This window comes from Harpia harpyja, chromosome 18, assembly GCF_026419915.1.
Source record: "Harpia harpyja isolate bHarHar1 chromosome 18, bHarHar1 primary haplotype, whole genome shotgun sequence".
In the NCBI taxonomy this organism is placed as follows: domain Eukaryota; kingdom Metazoa; phylum Chordata; class Aves; order Accipitriformes; family Accipitridae; genus Harpia; species Harpia harpyja.
The window spans coordinates 19,848,979-19,865,793 of NC_068957.1; the positions used below are offsets into that span (position 1 = coordinate 19,848,979).

General features: G+C 34.7%; 1 protein-coding gene across 4 annotated transcripts in view; it reads right to left on the reverse strand.

The window, feature by feature from the left end:
• The window catches only part of DIAPH2 (diaphanous related formin 2), a 264,713-nt gene that overhangs the window by 49,094 nt on the left and 198,804 nt on the right, over positions 1–16,815 (reverse strand). The window lies entirely within an intron of this gene.

The following is a 16,815-nucleotide window of genomic DNA, read 5'->3' on the forward strand; positions in this document are numbered from 1 at the left end:
TCTTTACTTAGGTACTCTAAAAACACTCTTTGATTGAGAGTCAGTTTTAATATTCTCAAAAAGGGAGGTTTAATGGTACCACCTAGTGGTACCCATGGACATATGGACCAAGTGGGCATCATATGGACAAGCACTACCTATGAAAGCTTCCTAGACCTTTGGCCAAAGCCCAGAACTGTTAATGACATCACTTGAAACCTGACTTCAGATGCCTTTGCTATCTTAGCACTTCGAAAGATTCTACTCGAGGAAGGCAATCATGATTTTTTTTCTGCATAGTATTAAAAACTTATTATGTAAAACAGACTGTAACTGATTTCCAAACAGGCAATTCTATTTAAAATTATTTTTCCATACATGCTATTACCTTGACATTTAAAAGGCTATGCTTTTAAAAGGCATGAGGCTACAGAAAAATGAAATCTTACAGTATTTCATTCACCTGGAAATAAGACTTCATGAAAGACCAAGATTCTTCTAGTAGGACAAACAGACTCCCAGCAGGTGAAGCGAAAGCAGTATCGAGTGATTGCCATTTCAAAAAACCCCTTTTTTTCCTCCACAGACATATTATTACCAAGTAATTTGAACTTTTCTGCATATAAAGACTGCATATCTGCATGCAAATGTAGAACTGTACAATGCCCCATCATATTCAAAGTAAACTGATCCAGAAGATTAGTTCTGAAAATGGGATTAGACCTTACATCCATTATTCTTACATCAAAACACAGCACTTGAAAAAGAACACTTCATACTGTAATTAATATAACAGATAACTAAGAAGTAAGTTCATCTGTACATGAATACCTGCAGTACCAGTCTCTCAGATTCAGCAAAAGTACAAATATACATGGTAGTTTAAAATATAGTTTAATATTTTCATGACAAAAAATGGGGTTATACAAGAATGATGTGGTCCACACTACCACTTATTTGTACAGTCTACAGTTGTAAGAAAACTACTAGTTTGGAGAGTTTTCAAAAGTGTGCTTAGATAATTTTTTTCTTAAAAAATACTTTTCCTTTTATGTTTCTGGTATAAAACAGTGTTTTATTGTGACTGAGGTTTTCATAGAAAGGCTTCCATTGCTTCTGCTTAGCCCATAAAAATGTAAAACCATGGAGAATGCAATTGCAAGCTTTTCTGTATGGGGTAAAGAGATTGGCCATGACTGGAACAGATGACAGGCAAATTAACGGCACATGCACTGGGAAAAGACAGACTTCTCCAACTGCACAGTAAACACAAATATGGATTAAAACTTTTGTAGACAACAAAGAGGTATGTTCAATTTTGAAGCTCTCTGTTATAGTTTTCATGTGCCTATAGATCCATCAAATATTTAAAGGATAAGCTTTGAATTTGTACAAGTTATTCAGATTGGTTATTCACTTGCTTAAAATTTATTTTTTTTGCAAACCAGAATTCAGACAAGGTCATTTTCTCCTTAAACCATAATGGTTCTCCCCTTGTGTCCTTTCCAATTTATTTCTTTGCTAAAATGTTAAAACTTCTACGATGAATTGTTAGAAAATTCTGTGCAGTTAAAGACAACATTTGTGGATCCTTTTGTTGGTTTTTTTTTTAAACACCTAGTTCTCTTCTATGGCCAAGGAGTAAGTTCTTTCTGGATCACGCTACTTCAGCAGCTTGGTGAAAAAAGGGTTTGCTGCTGGGTACTTTAATGCTCTCTCAAGAAAGCTGCTTTCACCAAGTTAGCATATTGCATCCATCAGCACATGAATTTGAAGACCGTGTACCCTGGTTTCAATGACTTACATCTACCAACTGACAGAGACACAGCCTTTGGTAAATAACTGATTTAAACTCATTCTTCTGTATGCCTACAGCAACAACAGATATTTAGAAACAACCTATCATATTCCTTTCAAATACAATCAAATCTACAGATATCTTAGATTACCACTTGTAACAAAGGTTTCTTGCAGAATATTATTTATAACAGAGCATAGTTAAATATACATATTTCAGAACATACAGCCCTAAGAGACAGTTCACAGTAACCAAAGGATGTTATGGTTGGGTGTGTTTTGCCATGCAAACAAAATCCTGAAACACAGGAATGTGAGTTGCAGCCACATCTACAAACCATTTCATACTGCATGAAAGAAGGAAAAGAAGGCTTGGAACATTTCCTTTGGTCCTCCCCACTTTCCATATGCCAGGTGTGAATTATGCTTCATAAGATAAATAACTAGTCAAGAGTGAAGAGATGAGCTGCTTCGGAGCACATCCTCAGGCCTGATGGGCTGACTACCTGTCAGATAATGTTGAAAGTAGGATTATGTCTGAAAAGGTTGACAGACCACAGATTTATCTCTCTAAATCAAACACTGTATGTTTAGCTAAATTCGGTGAACTTTAACTAATTAGCCCATCATTACAGTAAATTCGTATTGAGTAATTTTCAAAAGGCTAAATCCAGAGCCTACACTACTTATACTTAACCTGAAATACTGACAGTAAAAGCAAGCTATTGTATGAGAGATTTCTGCTTAAAAAATTCAACTGAAAAAAAAAGCAAATGCAACCTTTTAATCCTAACTGTTAAAATAAAGCCCCTTCTAAAAAAGACAACATTAAAAAAACAACCCCTAAATACATATATAAATATATATATACACACACACACAAAGAAAGCTTACTCCACTAGAGTTGAAAGTGGAAATCAGAAGTCCTATACACATCTTATTCTCCAGCACTTTTTGTATTTTATATCAAGTTCTAAATTCATGAAAAAAATATTGGGGAACAGGAATTTCACTTGAAGAAAAGTGCATTACGAAGATACTAAAATCTGTAAGAAAAATCTGGTGAAAAAAATTCATCTAAAATCAGAATTGCAGAAACACTTTTGGAAAATAAAAAAAAATAATTTTGAAGAAACAAAAACATGTTTATCTTTCAGTTTACAGTGGCATCAAAGTTGGAATAGGGTATACACAACAAATGCAAGAAATGTTAAAGAATAAACAGAAATCTGTGCTTGGTAACCATAGGAGAGTTGTTATAACGCTGCCTTGGACTTCTCTGAATGTCCTTTCTTTGTTAGGAACTTGTGAAACAGGCACTTGGAAAAAGAACAGGAAATACAATACAGTAGAGGTGGAGCTGCCTTCTGGCTAAGCAGAGAAAGCTTCAAGATTGCACTTGAAACAAAAAATGTGAGGGGAGAATACTCACCCAATTTAAGAGTTTTATATCTGCTCCTTATAGATTAATATTTGTTTCTTTTGAAAAAGTACAGATAGGAGAAGGAAGAATATGCAGTCTTCAGTTCTCCCTGCATTTCAGAGAAAAACAAAATCCTTTCAAGCGAAGGAAAGGATTTCTCCTACTAGCCACAACAATTCTAGAAGTCAGTCATGGTAAGGAGCGTAAGAGTCACTCCAGTACAAAGTACCATAATTTGCATGCACGTACTTATCTTCAACAGATAATGATGCAATTGCTTGACAACACTTATTTGTCTTTCAAGCACCTAGCTTTACAGTTTCTGTTTACTATCACTCAAGATCACACCACTTCACCACCTACATCAATACAACCACCAAATTTCTGAGCTCATTTTTAGCAAGATAAACCAGAACACTCTCTGTATTTCAATTTCTGATACAACCTTTACAGAACACCAGCTGTTAATTTGATTTGTAGATAAAAGATTAGGGTTTTGGTTTTTTGTTTTGGGGGTTTTTTTGGTTGTTTTTTTTTTGAAACAGAACTTCTGTTCAGATTCAGTAACTAGTTGTCACTGTTTTTGTAATCAAATAATTGCGTTCAGGATTTCAACTACTTCTAAACATTCCTACAAAATTAAAACAATTATATATGTGATCTACAGTGGTACTTCATTAAATGCATTAAATGCAACCTGTTAATAGCTGGAGCTGCAATTTTTTTCTTTCTTTCTTGTTTTCAGACTGCTCGTATTTAGATTAAACTATTTTTTTCACTTACAAGGAAAAAAGATGCTTTAGGAAGGAATACATCTCCATATTTTATAAATAGAATAATGGAATATAAAATACAGCACTGAAGCAAAAGAAGCGCTTTTACCCAACACGCATCTAGATTCATGAAACTCCTTATAAGACCAATAAAGTTATATACAAGAACCTGGTAATGTACTGCGGCCTAAATTTAAAAGACCTGTCTAAAAATGTTGTATAGTTGTAGTCTGAGGAAGTCTGAGCATTGGTTCTAATTCTGCATTTTTGTCATTTATTCCACTATATTCCTCCTTAACCCTTGGGAGAAAAAAATAATCCCATTCTAAGGAAAGCTCCTACTTTAAGTTAAAATAAGCTGTGTCATATTCAAACTCTGGTAGTCCAAAGCCCTACAAAAGTATTTTATGCTAGAAAACACAAACTGTTCCAACAATATTTTCCAAATGTGCTCTACCTCCTATCGTAATAAGTCCATTTATAAGTAACTTTTTAAAGAGTCCTCAGCAGTCTATAAAGTTATGGCCATCCTATTTAAAGATGACAATGTGCAATTAAAAACCACAGATACTTTTACAGGTTTTATACGCTTCTATATATGTAATTCTCAAAGTAACATTGCCTTATTATCAATATTTTAGAGAAACTTTTCTCTCAGATTGATGTTTTAGTGATACTTTAAGAATCCTCTTGCGTCATTTCATTTCTGAAATGTTTTGAACTTTTGGCAGCATTAGGATAATTTCTCCAGTGCACATCACTACAAGAGGACACAACTGAAAGACAGCTAGTGGGTAAAGAACTTAGAGTAAAATCCAATGGTTTACTCTACGACATAGTAAAGTTTTTTTCACACTACATGAGCATCTTTGAAACAAAAGACATGAATATCCAAGCTTACATTGATCTTTCTGTTCTTCAATACAAATGAACTGTAAAGAAACTGCAGGGCATGGGAGACGTGTTTCGGGAACACGGAAAATTCCAAGACACATCAAAATTGTAACAGAATCTGGACTATTTTTGTCATGTTGGAACTATCTTCTTGGGTTTGCTAAGGACTATATTCATTACTCCATGGGCCAGATGACACCTCCAGGAGCTGAAGGCACTAAACAAAGATTTTGGGGGGTTTTGTTGTTTTGTTGGGGTTTTTTGTTTGTTTTCTTTTGGTTTTATTTACAGTAAAAAATATCCAATTTTATCTCTATTAAAGAGACTTTTGACAATTTAAAGCTTTGCTTTTCTGAAAATGTCAACAGATTTTTTTCTAAGTCAGGAATTCTAGCCACACAAGAGCATTGAAAATTGTGTTTGAAGATGTTACTGCTGACATCTGGAGGGCAGAATGCTCTCCAAAATCAGGCATTGGACTACAAGTAAGAGAAGAATTGCCTATAAGTCATGATAATAAATGTGGTGCTTTAATAGGTTTAAAACAGAACAAGAGCAATTGCTTAGTAAGAAATGCAAGGTGCTTTATGTTTTGTCAGTCATCTCCCCTGCCCTATAATAATTTGTTTAACATTAAGTTTTACTTTTATTTATGAGAGCTTATTGTATTCATCCTGAAAGAAAATAATACTGCAGGTATGTAGACAAAGCGAGTATGAAACAATCACAGGAAATTACAGAGCATTATTTGCCAAAGTTCTGCAGGAGAACAAAACCTACAAAGGATGGCATCTAATGACCTGTATCTAGAAAACTATCACTGATAATTCAAAAACAATCTTGATATTATGTGAAGCTTCAGTGCAAAAAAGAGTTATACAGACAATTTCAGAAAGCTCTCTGAACATTAAATGTTCCTGTGATATGCCAGCAAAGCAAAAACCCACATCATTTATGCTATTCTGGAAGACAAACAAAAAACCAACAGACCAGAGCGTATTGAAGCTGTTCAGGGTATTTCTACCAGCAAATCTGTACCTATGTGCATGTGCAGTCCCTCTCACACACACCATCTTACCCCCATATGGGAAGAGACAAATGTTTCAGTGGATATTTAAATACACAGGTGCCATGTGCAAATGTGTGGCCTTAATATCAAATGACAAGGTCAGCTATGCATTCACATCAGTCCCTATCTACAGGCTCACCCTTATGTGTACTTGTATGGGGCATCACGTCTTCCTAGTGTGTCTTCAATACCTGACAGTTGATAATCAAACACAACACGTTTTTATATTTTTCTCTCTCATGATGTAATTTTTACCCTCCATTATACTTTAAGTGGCCAGAATTACAGAAATATTCGCAGACCTCGGACTGTATCTCCATTCAATGAAGAACAATTTCTCTACAGGTTTTATATTCCATTGGATTGCTTTGTCTTTGAATGTTTCATCATTTCAACTACTTTTCTAACAATAAGAGCTCTAACAGAAATGCAATTCCAGCAAACCGCTAAAACAGCTTTTTAAAAGCTTATACATACCTCTAAATTCTGTCCCCTCACTGCTACAAAACTTTCCAATTCTTTAACAATACATTTTAAAAGATTTTCCTAAGAAGTTTAAGCACAACACAGAAATAGATTTAAACTCTGTTCACTTAAATGATATGTTGCTACTGCTTTAAAGGAAAATCATGATTGCCTTCAGTGAAGAGATATCATCTTTTTCTGAAATGTATATTCCTTAGTAATAGACTCTATATTATTTCAACAGGAAAGAAATATTCAAAAGACTCCATAAACATAATTCTAGCTTCCTTCAAAGCGGTTATCCATTCAGAGAAGAAATGAAGCTTTTAGTAAATCTCCCTTTATGGTTTTCACTCTAGTAAAGAAGATTTAAAAATAAAATATGCTTTTGTCAAAACCATCTTGTAATGAGCAGTGTTTACACTTAAAGAAATTATGAAGCATTTTTGGAATGTCTGACAAAAGTGATAAAATATTTTTTCAGGATTGAATCATCAGATAAAGCTTTTTTTTGGGGGGGGGTAAGGAAATCATTAATTAATTTCCAAATAGTTATTCAACTTGCTAGATTTTAATCAGCCCCCAGTAATGGTGAAATTTGGTTTTATACTCAAATCAACTTAATTCAAACTCAAACTATGCTCTACGAAGTCATAAGGACCTTTTGTGTCCTACATGCAGTTCTATTTGATCCATAACTCTTGCAGAGCATCAAGCTACATAATTTGACAATGTAACTCGATTACAGAAGGAAAATGCTGTACCTCCTTAAAGTTGGATTATTTCTCCCTCTGTCTTTTACTGAGCAAAACACCCAAATACATTCTCATCTGCTTAGTCTGACTGACAGCTTCTACAGACTGACCTAATGAACCTTTCAGCCCAAGAGCCTTCACACATCCCCTGATAAGTGGTGAACTGAAGTTTTACCTTGGGCATTGTCTCGTAAGCCACCAATGATATCACCGTAGTTCCAAGGTCTCCAGAAAAACCTCACTGTAAACACTTGAGGAAGATAAGCTCCTGCGGGAATGCTGTCAATAAGATTTTTTTTTTTTTCTATTCTGTTATTTTAGAAATCCGTTCACATAAAAATAAAAAAAATATACTCACAATAACTGCACGTTTTCCCTATTTCATTGTGATATGTCTATTTTTCTTTGTAACTTAAATTTGTAGGAAAAAATGCAGACAGGCTGACATTCCACTCCAGTAATATATTTATGGAGTTACAGGCAGATAGACACTGTTGCACAATTTTATATACCTGACTTAATAATTATTTAAATAGAATCCTCTTCGACAACAGAAGAAATACCTAATGCGTTAACAGAAAATGGAAGAAAAAACCACAGAAATCACAAAGAAAATGAGAAGTAAATATAATATAGATCTAACAAAGAACTCCAGTAGCTAGTTTATTTTTAGACATCCCTCTGGAAGACACTGAGCAGTATGTATATGGTTTTCAAATAACAATATTGTGATGTTATATACTTCCATGAGAGGGTAAAAGAGGATGAGCTAATGCACACACTGATAGATATACTAGTTACAGTGTTCTCACAAATGTATCACTTATTCCTCCAAAAAAGAAAACAGGAGTGTAATATGCAGAGATCTTCTACTGTGTAGACAAACACAAACAAAAAATCTCAAAGGTTATCTTCTGCAGTACGTTTTAGAGAGGACAAAACGAAACTAACTCTGTCAAGGTTGGTGTCTTGGTTTTACAGAATATAAATCGTTCTAGGATTTGGAATTAGAATTACTCAAAATATATCACTGCTAGATTTATTATTAACTTACATCATCAATATCTCACATTTTTTAATTAATAATTAAAAATAACTTCACCCTAATTGTAGCACCCTTTAAAATTTAACAGTATTCAAACTGAAACAATCTAGCAATACAAATGTATTAAAATTAATGAGCACTGATAGTTTTTAGGATGTGAGAGCATTTTCGGAACTACCTATATTACAAAGGTAACAGCTCAGCTACATTATGTTGAGGCAATAATGCGCAATAATTAGAGGAACCACCTGTGCTACAGTTTCAGAAATGTAATTGAGATACTGACATGAAGCTGTGTTAAAAATGTTGATTGACCAGGTCTCAATATGCTCCCCGATATTTAAACTTGCCTGCAGCACAACAGTAGGAAATGTAATCCAACAAAGTGCATTGCCATGCAAAGTCAGACCTGTAGTCTTTTAAGCCCAATATATTATTAATGAATGGCCAAAGACGCTTTGTAGAAAGATGAAAAAAAAATCAGAGTATAAAACTAGCCAACAACTTGCCAATGCACAAAATATCTTTCTAAAATTATCTTCTCCAAAATTCCTAGAAGCATAAAAGTAATCAAATTCAGGCTGAGCTGATATTACAAAATCTCTACCCCCAAATTGGTAAAATTTTCCACTTGTAATAAGCTATAAAGATCAAAGTATGGGGTTTTTAGTAGCATGCCTCTAATTAACATCATAATAATAGCAAAAATTTAAGCATAGAAAAAAATAACACAGATCATATAAAGTCTTATCTATAACTCTAATTAAGACCAGTTTGCTTCCTCAGCTAAACTATTCTACTTTTTCACAGGCAAATTTTTCTGTTTCATGGTATTTTCTGTTGTCTATCATTGACTTCCATTCTTTGATCTTGTATTTGCAATGGTACTCTCCAGTTCAGTAGCTTAATCATTCATTACAGTATGCTAAAAATAAATTAAAAATTGCTCTTTTGCATGAAAATCTTAATAGGAACATTGAAACTTGACAAGTATCATATAACTTACTGTCTTTCCATCAGAAATTATTGTTTGTCTACAAACAGCCTTCTGTAAAAATTAAGCTAAATGAGAATTACGCAAGTCAGTGAACAGAATAAAACATTGACAGACAAGTGTTTATAAGGGATTGATCAATACACCTAAACTGGTCAGCTCTCCCAAATACTAACTTACTGAATGCTATGTAGAACAAAAAACTGGAGGGGAGGGGGAAAAAAAAAAAAGTGAGTTTCCTCCCTGTTGGTGAAACTTTTGAAAAGAAAAATAGTAATACCCTCAAATTATTCTCAGCTGACTTATCTAAAAAAGGCATTCAGCCAACTGCTGAAGGTGGCCATTACAAAGACATCACCAAACCCACCATACAATAAATCTCAACAAGGCATACAGGGAACAAGCTGGAAATAAATAAAACAAGATTTCTCTTTCTCTGCAAGAAATAAGCAAGGTACTTAAGCTGTAAAGAGACAGAAACACGGTCTGCTCCAGAGAGGAAAACGATGTAATATGCAGCAATTGCCCAGGGTCTGTAACAAGCACAGCATCCAGCAAGTCTCATAATTGCTGCAGTTACACACAACAGTGCCCTTTCTAGGCATTTCTGTCACTTGCCCTGACATTTGCACCTCAGTAAGGACTTTTGCTCTGTTGAGATTAAACAAACTCATAACCTATAATAATTCCATCCACTGAACAGTAAGTAACTCCACCTGATTTTATAAATACATACAGGGTACCATTTTAGATTTCTTACAAGCTTCTTTTACCCCTTTAAACACTGGACTGACAAAATTTGATGCCATGCTTAAGAAACTTATATGCTGCATACGACCCTTTCCTAAATGGAAAGTGATGCTATATTTTCATAGAATAGTTCAGGTTGGAAGGGACCTTTAAAGGCCATTTAGCCCAACCCCCTGCAATTAGCAGAGACATCTTCAACTAAATCAGGTTGCTTAGAGCCCCATTCAGCCTGACCTGGAATGTTTCCAGGGATGGGGCATGTACCACCTCTCTGGGCAACCTGGTCCAGTGGTTCACCACCCTCATTGTAAAAAATTTCTTCCTTATATCTAGTCTGAGTCTACCCTCTTTCAGTTTAAAACCATTTCCCCTTATCCTATTGCAACAGGCCCTACTAAAAAGTCTGTCTCCAACTAAAAGTCTGTCCCCCAACGCACGTCAGTAGTTTGAATGTTTCCCTAGACAGCTGAGAACTACACAGTTCTACCCGGTTTGAATATTTCAACTATTTTTTTTCCCAGGTATTTCTGTATACAAAAATGCATTAAGCTAGGAATACTGCAGAGATGTTTTTATAGCTCCATTGTAATTATAATGCATCGTTCCATGCTAAGCCCCAAGAAAACTTACATGCAAATATAACTTCAGGATTCCTAAAAGACGAATAAAAAAGGACACTACTTAATGCCAGACTGCCTGGCTGCACAGCCTTCTTCTGTCTACAATAGACCCTGGACTTACGTACAGCTTGTTGCATGAAGAACAGACACTCTAGAGAGTCAAATAAAGGTTTGGGCTAGCCACAAAGTGAAACTGAATCATTAAATTTATTACAAGCTTAAAAAAAAAAAAAAAAAAAAAAAGCTGCCAGAGCTAGACTGTTCTTTCAGCACCAATGCTGAGGTATGCCAGCTTTGAAAGACCACAGAACTATAGCATTTATTTACTCACCTGTTAAATGATGGAAGGGCAAGTAGTGCCCACTTCTGTAAAGAGCTTTCAGATTTTCAGATAAAGACAACACAATGAATACAGAGTAATACCACCAATACCCTCTTTTAAACCCACCGCTTGTTTGACTTCAGAATAAAACACAGGGGTGGGGCGGGAATCCATTAGACTGCTATTAACAAACCTTCCTCCAGATAAGAAGTTTAAAACTGAGAACCTATTGTAATTGAAAAATAAAAGACTATGGTTTCAGGGCAAAAGTACTTCAGATAAAGTACTGTAAAAAACGTATAAAAAAGTTGCTAGAGAATGTTGTTAAGACAAAGATGGTAGAGTACGTTCAAGTCACCTTGAGTTGTTTTTTTTTTTTTTTGAGGATCAGGGACTTAAAATGTAAAAGTAAATAGAGAAAAAAAGTATTAAAAAAAAGAAAAGTTGATGGGTTGCACTGTCAAGTCCATATGTAGTGCCCTCCTACCCCTTTCTCTTGGCAGAGCTTTTCTATCATTTTTAGAAATCTTTTTAGCCTCTTTCTCCAACAGGGACTGCTTGCCTCTACCTGTCCCTCTGTCATTGGACACCCTGGCTTAGATCCATAATTTAGCCTGTCATAGATCATTAAACTAAAAACTTTAGTAAAGTAAAAAGAGTTATGGCAATATACAGCAACTGAGATTCTGGCTTCTCACGCAATGACGTAACTGCCTAACTACTAATACATGTCTACTGCTAAGACAGTATCAGTACTTTGTAACTAAACACTATTATTTTGGGTATGCTGAGCAGAGAATCTCATTTTCTCTTGATAATGCAAAAAGAAAATCAGAATTTGCATTATTTGTTCTGTTACATCATAACCCATAGGGTGAATGTTGTTTTTGCAGAAAGTAAACTAATTAAGTTGTTACAGTCAAGATGACAACCACTAATAAAAAAACCTGGGACAGTGTCTCCCTGCTGAGGTTAGAGGACTGTCAATTCTAAACTATGTGCCTAAACCAGGATGGAACAGAAAGCATCCCTATCTGCAAAATAACCATTTTGACCTAATGTCAGTTAAATTAATCCGCTACTGAGTCATACACTGCAACAGTGATTTTCACCTCTTTCCTTTCCTTTACATTCATTATGTATATATATTAAAATATTAAAGCCAAAGTGCATTACCTCAGTAAACAGTACTGCGGTAGAAAATTTTTCAAATAGAAGTGTTTCACAATAATTGCATGATAACAGTGTCAGTGCTGACAAAGAAAATTCAAATGTCCAAATGTAAATTAAGTTAGCCTTGCACATCATTCATTACTACTCATGTAGTTGGTAAATGAATGCACAAATATCACTTCTCTGTGTGTAAAACTAGTTTCTCTAACTTCAGCTACTGCATACAGATGTAGCCAAAACTCAGCTATCCATCTCTAGAAATGTAGGACTTCACATCTAGTAAGACATACCTCATTAATATAGAACAGTTTTCAGATTCAGTGTGAATTAAAAAATAAATAAAATTCAGAACTGTGGGTTACTTCCAACTCATACAAAATTCTACCACATGAACTTGGCAGCCTACTTCTGGATTACTCTTTTTGAGAGGCTGGTTACTATGAACAATTCTCTGGTTCTCAGAAAAGCTTTGTTTTAGTTCTAAATATCTATTTCACAACGTAGGACATTCAAAAAGGCTTTTGGAATTCTAAAGGCTTTTAAGAGCTTCAGAACCAACTGTGTCAAGTCAACTCTTAGAAAAAGCAACTCCATAATATACACTTTGTATGAACTCTATAGCTGTTCTGGGTACCTGCAGAGTCCTATGATGAAACGGACAAAAGCAACTTTAAAGAAATAAATACAACACAGTCAGTTTCAATGTCTGAAGCAATTGCCACAGTCCTGCCATTGGCTGGCATAAGCTCAGATGTTGCATGATGCAGCTTACAAATGTCATGAGGCTGTAGAATAATCCTCAGTACTTCTATGTAATTCTCATAACCATTAACGGGCAACGTGTTTTTACTTCAAAAGGAAACAGGCACTCTGCTATGTCTTAATTCACAAAAATTAGAACTTTATACTTTGGGATCTTAGGATTTGATGAGTGAAGTAATACCAGTGTTGTTGTTTTTAAAATGCTAAAACTTGAAAAATGTTCTGATACTTTCAGTGTAAAATCTTATGTAATGCTTTTCCAGAAGAACTTATAGGGCATACTTTTCATACTACACTGAAATACATTTTGAAGCACTTACACTAATAAAAGCAAGGGGCACATAATTCTCCTTAGCCTATGGAAGTTATTAAATGCTTTAGATAAATGACAAACTCAGATGTAATTAGTAACAATTATATAGCACCATCTTTTTGAAGGACATTTTTCAGAATGTGTATATGCCATTGCCATTTCATGGCATATTTTCATTTATTCACGTAAAATTCTTGTCTCAAAAAAAAAAAATTTAAAATGGCAAGTAACAACTTCGAATTAGACAAAGCAGCAGCAATATATACAAGGTCTAGAGCTCACAATACCACTCTTCTATGCCTGTCTAGTTTACCAAACATTCATAAGTACTTTACACACCCTATGTCAATATGTGAACAATCTCGTGTATACCAAGATCAAAGAATCAATTTGAAAGCCAACTCATCCATCTTCAATACTTGCGCCAGGGAAGGGTAATTAACACAATAACACAGGTGAAAGCAATTATTCAAATGTATACAGTTTTTGCATTTTTGTCTTTATGTCCATACGCTTATAGGTCATGAGGTGTTTTCAGAGCCGCTTCATTCCCTGCATGCTGAAGGGTGTTGTCCGTCTAAAAACCTGGAGAATCCGGTCTAAACAGGCCGGAGGTTAAAGTCTGCTTTAGTTCCTTTCCCCCCTCCCCCTTTTTCACCACTTCTCCTTCACCCTGCTTCTAAGTAGAATTCCTCTGAAATGCCAAGTAAAACCTCTGCATACTACAGCTGTTACTTTCATGCAAAGATACCAGAATAATATATTATCTAATATTACTCCTTTAATTACAAAACCCATAAGCTAAAGTGCATACACAGTAAAAACAGATTACACCACAAATACCTATTTTTAAATAGCTTTGAGACTGTTTACGGAGCTCTCTGGACTAAGGTAATTTGCTAAGACTCAATTTGAATGGTGCTATAAATACTTTTTCCTTACACAACCCACATTTATATTTAGAAATAAAAGCAAACTTAAATCTCACAATAATGCCTTGATGGCAAACCCAGTAAATTTATTATTGGTGATCCCTGTTTAGCTCTTGCTATTATAGTTGTGATAATTCTGAAGCACTTAGATCATACGTGTAAGTCTCATTAGTCCACGATTCCTGACTGTAAGCAAAAAAACCTCCATTATATAACTGAGGTAACACACATGCTTTTAAATACTCAGCTTCTCAAAGTAAAATAACAAAAAATTAAGAGATACTAGTTGAACAGAACAATAGGAATATTAGTTCTTTATCACAGGATGTTTAAAAACATGACAAAATACATTTAAAATACATACTGGTTTTTTAACTTGAGATGGGTGTGTTAATAGTCCATTATGGGTATTTCTAATTTCAGAACAGATACTTAATTATAAAGACGATGACACACTGTTCAACTGAAAGACAGCTAACAAGGCTACTCAAACACCATTTTCATTGAGCACAAATCACGATCTGTTAAAAGTGCACCTACCACATTATTGGATTTTAACACTGATCAATCTTCTCATCAATTCACAGACAGATGTAAGCACGTCAAAAATCAGTTTATTTACAAAACTGCCACATACAAAATGACTCACAATGCTTTCAGGAAGGCAGATATGCTTTGACTGAAGATTTTTATTTGAATGTTTTAGGTAAATAAGGATTGTGCACCCAGAAACCTAACTAACTCTCAAGAAATTATTTAATATAATCAGTGCAAAGGTAAACAGAGAAGTCAACCTTTAATTTCAAGCATAGCTATGTCTTCAAGCAGAAGACACAAAATTCCTAAAACTATAACATTTTTATCAGAATTCTGATGAACTTTGATGTAAAATATGCAACTACTTTTTCTTTATTTTTTTAAAAAAGCACATGTTAAATTAAAGGAAGTGTCTGAACGCCATCTGAAAATTACCAGAAGTCGTTAAAAAGCAGTAATATTCCATTGCCTCAACTCCTTTTTATCTTACAGAAGTTAAACAAGCGGTGGCAGCGCTTCAGATGGCTTGCATAAAAGATTCAAATTAGATGTTGAAACTGAACAAGGGAGGTTCGTACTTTCTCCTTCACTCTCAAGCTGTCCTGCAAATATGGAAATAGTAATGACAGTGTAGCAACTGTCAATAACATCAAATTCAGAAGTTCCTAAATTGTGCTTATTATGCATCTCACTATTGATTTGCTTTTGATGCATGGATTACAAAATAACCCAAAATATGTGTACTAACAGACCACATTAAATACTTGATAAATATACTTTACACTGAAATCTAAAGCAGAAAGAACCTGCATTTATGTTCCTTATAGCTATGCTTTCCCCGTAATGAAAGACTACAGAAATATTGGCACGTATTATCACTGCAGTTGCAATAGTTTGGATATATAGGGCAGGGCATTAGTTATTAACATTTCTAAAAAAATTAAACCAATTCGATGGCAAAAAATTTAGCAGCTTAACAGAAAGAACCCTAACAGAATAGTTAGCTCCATGCAGAAATTTGCTTAAACTAATATTAGAGAGAAAATATTCCTGAATCAGTCATCTTTAATAACATCATACCCCAAGGCCAGAAAAAAAGGTCAGGGATAATTGGTGCAACAGTAGCGCTGGACACACATTTTAAACTGGTACCCTGTGATGAATGCCACCTAATACTGTTCTTTATTATACTCTCATTCCAGTATTAGCAAACTTGCAAAAGACAAGTATATTTTTGGAAGAGGAAGAAACATTTCGAGAAACGGATTTCTCATTATTATTTTATACCCTCTATAAGCAAAGCAATCTACTGAAAGCACAATCTCCATACTTAAAATCCAGTAGCTAGAAACACTAAAGATACAGTAAATAAGCTTAGGAGAGAAAAACCACACAGAAACTTTTTCTTCACATTGAAAAGTCTACATAACAAAGAATACATAAGAGTACAATGAAATGAAAAACTAGGGGAGGAGGACAGGAATTTTTTATTATTACTTCCATGACCTGATAACAAAAAGATTTTTACTGGAAAAGTCTATAGTTTTAATGCAACCCATTTAAGTGTAGCTTTTCATTTACAGGCTTAGCAAACAAACAAAAACAATGCAGTTCAACATATTTTAAACAAGTTTTACTTTTCCAAACCCGTCTGTACATTTCACCAAATTTTTTTTTGCCCAGTAGGAAAACCGCAATATTGAGTAGTTGCCCACTGTGTAGGGCTGCCATTCTAGACGAACAGAGCACCATTCCCTTCCTATCTCCACCTCTTGCCCAGCCAGTCTGTCTCTTACTCTTTAAATATTTTAAAGACACCACCATGTTAAGTACAAACATATGCTACAAGGTACACCAGTGATCTCTGTAAAAAAAGTCTAATTGAACAATCTTTGGTAGAATGACACTCTTCTGGGGTAGTTGTAAGCCTATAGTATTTGGAGCTCTGTTATCCAAATGAAATGATCCCTCCTAGGTCCAACCTACTCACCTCACCTAAAACTAGCAGTGAATACATGCCATTGCAGAGGTTTTTCTTTTGGAAAGTTGTGGGGTTTTTCCTTTGAGCCAAACTGATCAAGAATGCCACTAGTAGTGACGCTACAGTTTGCTCCTTTAGTTATATTTACTCTGTGAAACCACTGGAAGAAAATTTTCATGGTCTACTAGTTGTAACCACTGAGACGGTTGTAACCTTCTATAGTTTTTATTT